The sequence below is a fragment of the Lactuca sativa genome, chromosome 5, assembly GCF_002870075.4.
Source record: "Lactuca sativa cultivar Salinas chromosome 5, Lsat_Salinas_v11, whole genome shotgun sequence".
In the NCBI taxonomy this organism is placed as follows: Eukaryota; Viridiplantae; Streptophyta; class Magnoliopsida; order Asterales; family Asteraceae; genus Lactuca; species Lactuca sativa.
The window spans coordinates 369693799-369703062 of record NC_056627.2 but is presented as its reverse complement, the minus strand read 5'-3'; positions in this window follow the sequence as shown (position 1 = coordinate 369703062).

Sequence of the window (9264 nt, the reverse complement as noted above, 5' to 3'; positions counted from 1 at the left end):
CATTGCAGGGGCTCTCAATCCCATGCACTCTCTCCACTCATCAAAATCACTGCCTCCGCTAAACAAGATCACTAACCCGGGGCCAGACCTTCCAATGCAATCACACTGCACATACATCATCCGTAAATCTCAAACTAATCCAGCAATACCAACAGAGTCTCCAGTATGACTGGACCGACTCTCACAACACATACTAGCAACTCGAGGCTATATCTCTGTGGGTCCGTACACCCAACTCTGCGAACCCTTAGGTTCTAACTCTGGGAACCTTCTGGTTCCAGCTCTAGAAACATGCACAACATAATCCCGTGGGATTAATGCAGTACAACCCATCTCGTACCTCAATCGTACCAATACTCTGATCGCAAAATTCCGATTACTTACTCAAGCTTGATCCCGACCTCCTCTCAGGCCTCCACAATCGAATGCCCTAGGTCTGTATCTCGCCCCGCATACCCAACACTCGCTCTCGTCGGCCTATACTTTGCGCTGACAAACACTGCTGAATCCCGGCAGCTAAGCACCCTCACATACTCATCGATCTCCCAGAGAATTTTCTAATTCTCCCCCACTAAAGCACTGACTAACTGCCCGATCGTCATTAACGACCTTCAGAACCATCCTGCACAAAGAGAACATTTACCCACTGACTGCTTCCCACAAGCGTAAGCAACCCTCAGCAAAACACATCTCCTCCCTGATCAATCCGCTCAAGAGAATCCGATCTTTCAATTATCCACTCCACAACTGCAGATGCTACCCGTCATTCAACCCAGTGCCGCATCTCCACTATCAACCCTCACGAACGATGACCAACGGAATTCCCAAGCAATAACCCATAACCAAACCCACAACCTGCCAAAGGTTGAACATCGCATCGAAAACCGCACAAGGCTACCGGTACCAAAACGCCAAACTATAATCATACTAAACCATCAGGGAACAACGAATGCCAAGCGAAAACCTGAAGCACCAATCCATAACCATGCCAAACCCGCGAAACAACGAATACCGCATCGAAATCCACACCAGACACCAGCACAAACGATACGCCACAATCAACGCAAGTTACTCAAGTCATCAAGAGAGCATCATACCCGCAGCTGCCTCCGGCACTGCTCCGTCTCCCTCTGCCGCAAGCCGATAAGCACGACCCTGAGCTCTTGGGCTCTGCTCCATCCTGTCCTCCTCCTGAACTCCTCAAGGTGGCCGATGCTAGAGCCTGCACCGGTCCTGCAGGAAACTGAGGACGGTTGACCCTCAAATGTCCAACCTACCGACACTGATAACAAATCCTGAAATCCCGATTTGGCACTGACTGCCGACAATCCCGTGCACCATGCCCCTCCTTTCCGCACTTGCGGCATGCACCACTGGAACAATAAGCTCCGGTGCCATCTCTCTCACACTTCCCACAAGTGTGACCGCTCCGATCCCCCATTCTAACGTCTACGGTCATGGACCGTTTCGGCGCCGACTGCGACTGCATCGGGGCCTGCCTCATCTCACGCAACTGCAACTCAACTTCTAACTCACGCCACATGGCGGCCTCCTGCGATACCATCACGGTCTCGCGCCTCTGCGCAGACACGAACTGTCTGATACCCCCCCCCCCCCCTTGAGCATACTCGGATATCGGGACATCTGAGCCTGCTCCGAAGCGAACTCAGGGCAAAACATCGCCCTCTCAATAAACATCCCGGTGCTCTCAGTCACCGACTCCATATCCTGCTTCAGCTTAAGGAACTTCCGAGCCAATTTCTCCTTTTCATCCCGCGGAACATAGCGAGTACTGAACATCCCTCTAAATTGATCCCATGAAACTGCAGCCCTCTGCGCTTCGGAAAATGACCTCGTGGTCAATCTCCACCAATCCTTCGCCCCGAGCCTCAATAGGTTCAGAGCACACCCCACCCTCTGATCAGCAGGGCATAAACTCGTGGAGAAACACCTCTCCATGCCTGATAACCATCTCATAGCAACAATCGAGTCCTGAACTCCATCGAATGTGGGAGGCTTCGCATAATAGAAGTCCCGATATTGAAAACCCCGACTAGCCCCTTTCTTTGTCGTTGCTACAGCCGCTGTAACCGCCGCGGCAGCCGTCTCTGCGAAAGCCGCATATCGCTCATCCAACTACTTCAATCATAGTGGTCCTGATCGACCCAAACAATTCTGGCGACTCAGCCCGCAACAATGTAGCGACCTCATCACGCAGGATCTCGCGAACCCTCGCATCCCGCTCGCTCGTGCTCGTCCGATCGATAACCGGATAACAAGATAGCCACAAGCATCATCCACTACGAACCATGGTACTCATCCCATGACATCCCTCCTCAACATGCCTCGGTGTATGGTACCTGAACCATAGCACCACTCCTCAATCTGCTCCAATGTATGGTGCCCGGACCATAACATCACTCTGTATCCGCTCCGATGTATGGTATCCGAACCATAACATCACCCCTCAATCTGTTCCTTAGGACCTTTAGAATGCCCCCTGTATCAAGTATGGGTCCTCTGCTTTCAGTAGTACGGGCCCATACTACCTGCCACATCTACCCATACTTTCCACACGGACCATCCCAGAGTTCCTAAGTAGCTGATAAACCTGCTCTTTCACCCATCTCATCGCGCGTGCTCGCTTTCCAGCGAAATCCTCTACTCTACCAGCGCACTCATTTGGCTAGGTTTACTCCCTAGTCCCTTCCGCCGTCCTCCCACTTCTTTGCTATCAGCTGCTGAAGAGTTCCCAATGATGCCAGCCCTCTACCTCCTGAGTATCGTCATACTCACTTAGTAGCTGACTCCCATCATCGACAACTCCACAAAGCACAAAGCAAACAGCATTCGAGCATTGAAGCATACATAGGACTCCCCATCTGTGGTAGCTCCACCTTCTCGGCTCATCCTCGGAAGTACCTCTGTACCCCGTAGCTTTACCCCTTGCGCGTTCTAACTAGATACTCTCACTCATCACATACACAAAAAAGCATAACGCACATATAACAGCGAACCCTAGACTAAGGCATCACAAATCAGGCCACTCTAGTCCTAAGATGTGAAATACCTAGCCTGTCTCTAGCATGCAACAATGTCTCAAAAAGTGCATAATAGATATTTCATAATACAAAAGTAAGGGTATTTTGGGAAATCACCGTTTGGCTCTGGCTGATTGTACACACTGCTCTTTCTTGCTTTCTCTTTGAACTCTTATTCACTTTTAGAAAACTGTTTATTTGAAAACCTTTTCTTAATTCCTCAGTTTGAGTCCAGACTTACCCGTAGGCGCGTCCGAATCCCTCAAACCTGGCTCTGATACCAATTTGTAACACCATGATTTCCAAAAACAAAATTTTCATTTAAATAATCAATTTAATATTAAAACACTTGTTTAAAATCTTATTCACATTCGAATTACAAAACATAGTTTCTTTTTCGTTATAATAGAAGACCAGGATCCTCCAAAACACAACTCTTTCTTCGGTGTGTACAATCGAACCGTTGCCATCCCGCGTTACTATAAGAACCTGAAACAACATAACATAACCAACGTAAGCACGAAGCTTAGTGAGTTCCCCAATATACCTTACGCACATACGCCTTTCCAGGCCCTGACCCTCCGGTCAACATAACATTGCCTTCCGGCCCGGACCTTTCGGTCCACCATATATATCGCCTTCCGGCCCATAAGATAATTGCCTTCCGGCCCATACACATATATAACACATAATACAAATACTATAACACATAAAGCACATACACCATATATCATACCTGACCTTTCTGTCACATAACACTTTGCCTTCCGGCCCATATATAAGCATGTATATCACGCGTAGCAGCTAACTTTCCATTTATAGCATATAAACATAACACATAACATACTTGACCTTCCGGTCACACAATCAAACCCTTCCGGGTGAGGTATAGTGAGAAGACTCACCTCGCAGTCACTGGAAGATAGCAACTCCTGAAATCCCTTACACTTGATCCTCCGAGCTACAAGCTCCCTGTCACATCATATGTCTCTTATTAATACTTCTATCTTCCTCATTAGTTGACCCTAAGAAATCACCCCAGTCAACTCTGGTCAACAGTCCATTGTCAGCTCGACTGGACTCGGCGAGTTCCCTGGCGACTCGGCGAGTCTGGTCGTCCTTCAATCCTCTAAGATTCCCCTTCTACTCGTCGAGTATCCTCTTTGACTCGACGAGTCACTCTTGGAAGAATCGCGGGGCCACCCCGACTCCACTCGCCGAGTCTGAAGAACAACTCGGCGAGTCCCAGTGAATCTTCAAGCTACTCGTCGAGTCTGATCATCCGACTCGGCGAGTCCACGCCATGCAGTCGATCGAACTGCTTCCTGAGATACATATATTCCCGAATAAACAAACATGGGACCTTCTGGACCTCTAAGGGTCCTAATACAAGGTTATAAACATTGGGTAACGACACAACAATCCGTCTAATCTCCAAATGGGTTTCACAAACCCTAAATCCATGCACACATTCACATCACAGAAAATAATCCGAAAGGTTACCTGAATCATGCACCCTCAGTGTCCCCAAGCCTCAAAACGTGATTCCCTTGCTGTCCCATTAGCCAACACCTTCTCCTTCTTGGACAATAACTTCCTCAAATCACCAATGATCTTCAACCCTTGCTCTAGCCGCTCCAGTCGCCTAGGGTTCCTCCCAATCGATCCAAAGTCGTGAAATGACGGCATAATAACCCTTATATACGACCCAATACTGAACGGCTAGGGTTTCCGCTGAACAGCGTCGACTCGCCGAGTCCATACCTGGACTCGTCGAGTCCAGTCGCGAACCCGCGACCAAATCTGCGACCCTACTCGGCGAGTCTGGCTCCCACTCGCCGAGTCTCCCCTTTAAAACACCCCAAAATTGCAATTTAACAATACTCGAGATTTTGGGCTGTTACAATTAAAGATGTCGAACACAAACAACGCTGCTGCTAGTTCTTTCACGTTGATGAGCCTTTGCCAAAAGGTCACCTTCGATGGAACGAACTTTAGCGAATGGATAAGATACATTCGCACCATTGCTCGCTATGAGGATAAGGAGTATGTCCTCGATAAGAAGCTCGAGAAAATCAACCCCGAAGTTGCTACTCCCGCCGAAATCACCGCCTTTGAAGCTCATGAGCGAGATGCAACGAAGGTACATTGCATCATGATCGCCACCATGAACTCCGAATTCCAAAAGTCCTACGAGGACATGTACCCGTACGAGATGCACCAAGACTTATTGGAGAGATACCATCAAAACGCGAGACAAGAGCGTTATGAGATTTTCACCAACATGATTTCCGCAAAGATGGGTCATGGAGAATCTCTTACCGTGCACCTGCAAAAGATGCAAAGGTATGTGGACCGCCTTCGCAAGTTAAATGTTGACTTTGGTGAGGACTTGGCGATCGACATGGTGCTTCACTCTTTGCCTCCGATGTACAACCAATTTAGGATGACCTACCACATGAACAAAGAAGAGGTCACCCTAAGCAAACTCCAAGGTCTCTTGAGGGTCGCTGAGAGAAACTTCAAGGACAAGTCTGTTGCACATACTCCCAATCCGTCCGCTGCTCCTGTCTTGGCTATTGGTCAAGGAAAGGGAAAGAAGAGGAAAGCTTCATCGAAGAACTATCGCAAGGTGAAAGCCCGAGATGGTGCCTCTTCTAGTGGGACCAAAGTTGATCCCGCTAAGCCCTGTTCTAACCCGAAGGAGGTAGAGTGCCACCACTGCCACAAGATAGGACATTGGAAGAGAAGCTGCTCGGATTACCTGCAAGCAATCAAAGAGGGAAAGATCAAGCCATCTTTCGCAGGTATATACACAATCAAATCTAACGATTCTAATCATGCTATTTCTTGGGTTCTTGATACCGGTTGTGGTTATCACATTTGTTCTAATGTGCAGGGACTAAGAAGAAGTAGGGATGTGGAGCAAGGAAGGATCAATCTAATCATGGGGAACAGAAGATCGTCGCCTGTCACCAAGATTGGAGTGTATTCTTTAGTGCTTAGGAATAGTTTGGTTTTAGATTTGAACAATTGTTGCTATTCGCCAGAAATAGCTAGAAACATCATTTCATTTCATGGTTTATATAGACAAGGATTTAGATTTTCTTTTAATAATGAGAATGGTTCTATTTTGGCTTATCTAAATGGTGTCTTTTACTTTGAAGCTATACCGTGTAATGGAATATATGAAACCGTTATGATTGTTGATAACTTAGGAAACGATGTTTTGAATATTGATTCTTCCACTAGTATGGATAAAGCATCCTTATGGCATTGTCGTCTTGGACATGTCAACAAGAAACGCATAGCCCAACTCCAAAAGGATGGAGTGTTGGAGTCATTCGACCTTAGGGAAGATGACACATGCGATTCTTGTTTGCTTGGAAAGATGACTAAGTCACCCTTCACGAGTACATGTGAAAGGGGCGAGGATCTATTGGACCTAATACATACCGATGTATGTGGACCGTTTAGATCAACCACGAAGGATGGGAACCGCTTCTATGTGACTTTTACCGATGACTATAGTAGATATGGGTATATCTACTTAATCAAGCAAAAGTCAGACACCTTTGAAAAGTTCAAAGAGTTCAAGAATGAAGTGGAGAATCAATTGGGCAGGAAAATCAAGATGCTTCGATCCGATCGAGGAGGAGAGTACCTAAGTCTTGAATTCCACGATTATCTCAAGGAGTGTGGAATAGTTTCACAATTGACGCCTCCTAGGATACCGCAGTTGAATGGTGTGGCAGAAAGGCGTAATCGAACCTTATTGGATATGGTTCGCTCTATGATGAGTCGTGCTTCAGTACCAATCTCTTTTTGGGGGTATGCCTTAGAGACTTCCGCCCATATCCTTAACCGAGTCCCTACTAAGAAGGTTGCCAAAACACCTCACGAGATGTGGACAGGGAAAGCTCCCTCGTTGGCACATATCAAGGTTTGGGGTTGCGAGGCTTTCGTAAGACGAGATACTCACGACAAGCTTGAACCTCGAAGTGAGCGATGTATTTTCATCGGCTACCCGCATACATCCTTTGGATATCTCTTCTATAGACCGAAGGATAATGTTGTCTTCGTTGCGAGGAGAGGAGTTTTCCGAGAGCGAGAACTCATAAGCCAAGGAGAAAGTGGGAGGCAAATCGAACTTGAAGAGATTCAAGAGTCGATAGATGAAGGAACCTCTACCGCTGGCATTCAACCCGAGGAGGAAACTACGGTTGAACCGATTGACGAATCCTTACCTCTTAGACATTCCGATAGAGTTAAAGTTCATCCCTAGTTTTATGGCTTTCATATTACTACCGAAGGGGACATGTATATTAGTGATGGTACACTAGTAAACCTTGATGAACCTAATAGCTATAAGGAAGCCATGACAGGCCCGGAGTCTGCAAAGTGGAAAGAGGCAATGGATAGCGAGATCCAATCCATGTATGATAACCAAGTTTGGAATTTGGTTGATTACGTGCCCGAACGTAAGACCGTTGGGTGCAAATGGATCTTCAAGAAGAAGACCGACGTAGATGGGAATGTACACACATATAAAGCGCGATTGGTCGCGAAGGGCTTTACTCAAACTCCCGGAGTTGACTATTATGAGACCTTCTCACCAGTTGCGAAGATTAAATCTATTAGAGTGATGCTAGCAATTGCCGCATTTCATGATTATGAGATTTGGCAAATGGATGTCAAGACCGCTTTCCTTAACGGAAAGTTGGCTGAGGATGTTTACATGGCTCAACCAGAGGGGTTTGTGGATCCGAAGCATCCGAATAGAGTGTGTAAGCTTGAGAAGTCCATTTATGGACTTAAGCAAGCGTCTCGCAGATGGAATCTTTGCTTCAATGAGAAAGTCAAAGAGTTTGGATTTGTACGAAGCGAAGACGAATCTTGTGTATATGTCAAAGCCAGTGGGAGTATAGTAAGCTTCCTCGTTCTATATGTCGATGACATATTACTCATAGGAAACGACATCCCGACTCTGCAGGAGGTTAAGTCCTGGCTCGGGAAGTGCTTCGCTATGAAGGACCTCGAAGAGGCTTCTTACATTTTGGGAATAAGGATAGTAAGAGAAAGAAGTAAGAGACTAATTGGACTTAGTCAGAATACTTACTTAGAGAAGGTACTAAAACGTTTTAGTATGGAAAACTCAAAGAAGGGAGAACTACCGATACAAAGTAATGCCAAATTGAGTAAGACTCAAAGTCCGAGTACCGAAGCTGAGATAGCAGAAATGAGCCGAGTACCATACGCTTCCGCAGTTGGCTCAATCATGTACGCTATGACTTGTACTCGCCCTGATGTAGCCTTCGCTTTGAGCATGGTTAGCATATATCAAGGGAATCCTGGCAAAGCACATTGGATTGCGGTGAAAAACATCCTTAAGTACCTTCGGAGGACGAAGGAATGGTTCTTAGTCCTCGGAGGGAGTGATGACTTGAAGGTGCGAGGGTATAGTGACGCCAGCTTTCAGACCGACAGGGACAACTACCGTTCGCAGTCGGGTTGGGTCTTTACCCTAAATGGAGGAGCAGTGACATGGAAGAGTTCCAAGCAGGAAACCGTAGCTGATTCAACGTGCGAATCAGAGTACATTGCAGCGAGCGAAGCGTCGAAGGAGGCAATATGGCTAAAGAACTTCATCGGTGATCTTGGAGTTGTACCTGCCATAAAGGAGCCAATGGAGATTTTCTGTGATAACGAAGGCGCGGTTGCCTTGACCAAGGAACCGAGGGATCATGGTAGATCAAGACATATCGACAGAAAGTATCACTTCATTAGACATCGTGTAGAAGAAGGACAATTCGTAGTGAAGAGGATATCATCAGAAGATAACCCAGCAGATCCGCTTACGAAGGGACTGAGTAAGGTTAAGCACTTGCAGCATACTAGGAGTATTGGGCTGAAGGATGATATTAGCATAGATTAGATAGTATTAGAAACGTGTAATAGATAAATGTAATTGACATTTGATGATTAAATAAAGGAGTTTTATTTATGAGTAATGTTACTATCTTATGTTAATTGTTTAGCTATTGTTTCACTTTGCATGTTTTGACTTCCAGAATAATTGAGTTTATTAGGAATAATCGAATTGTTCAAATGGTCCACAATCGTTCATATGTTGGGAGTAGATATGAATGAAGATTGTCATGAATTGGTGTGTAGAATGTCTAAATGGTGTTAGACATAGCAAAAGATTGTTGCAACGTTCATG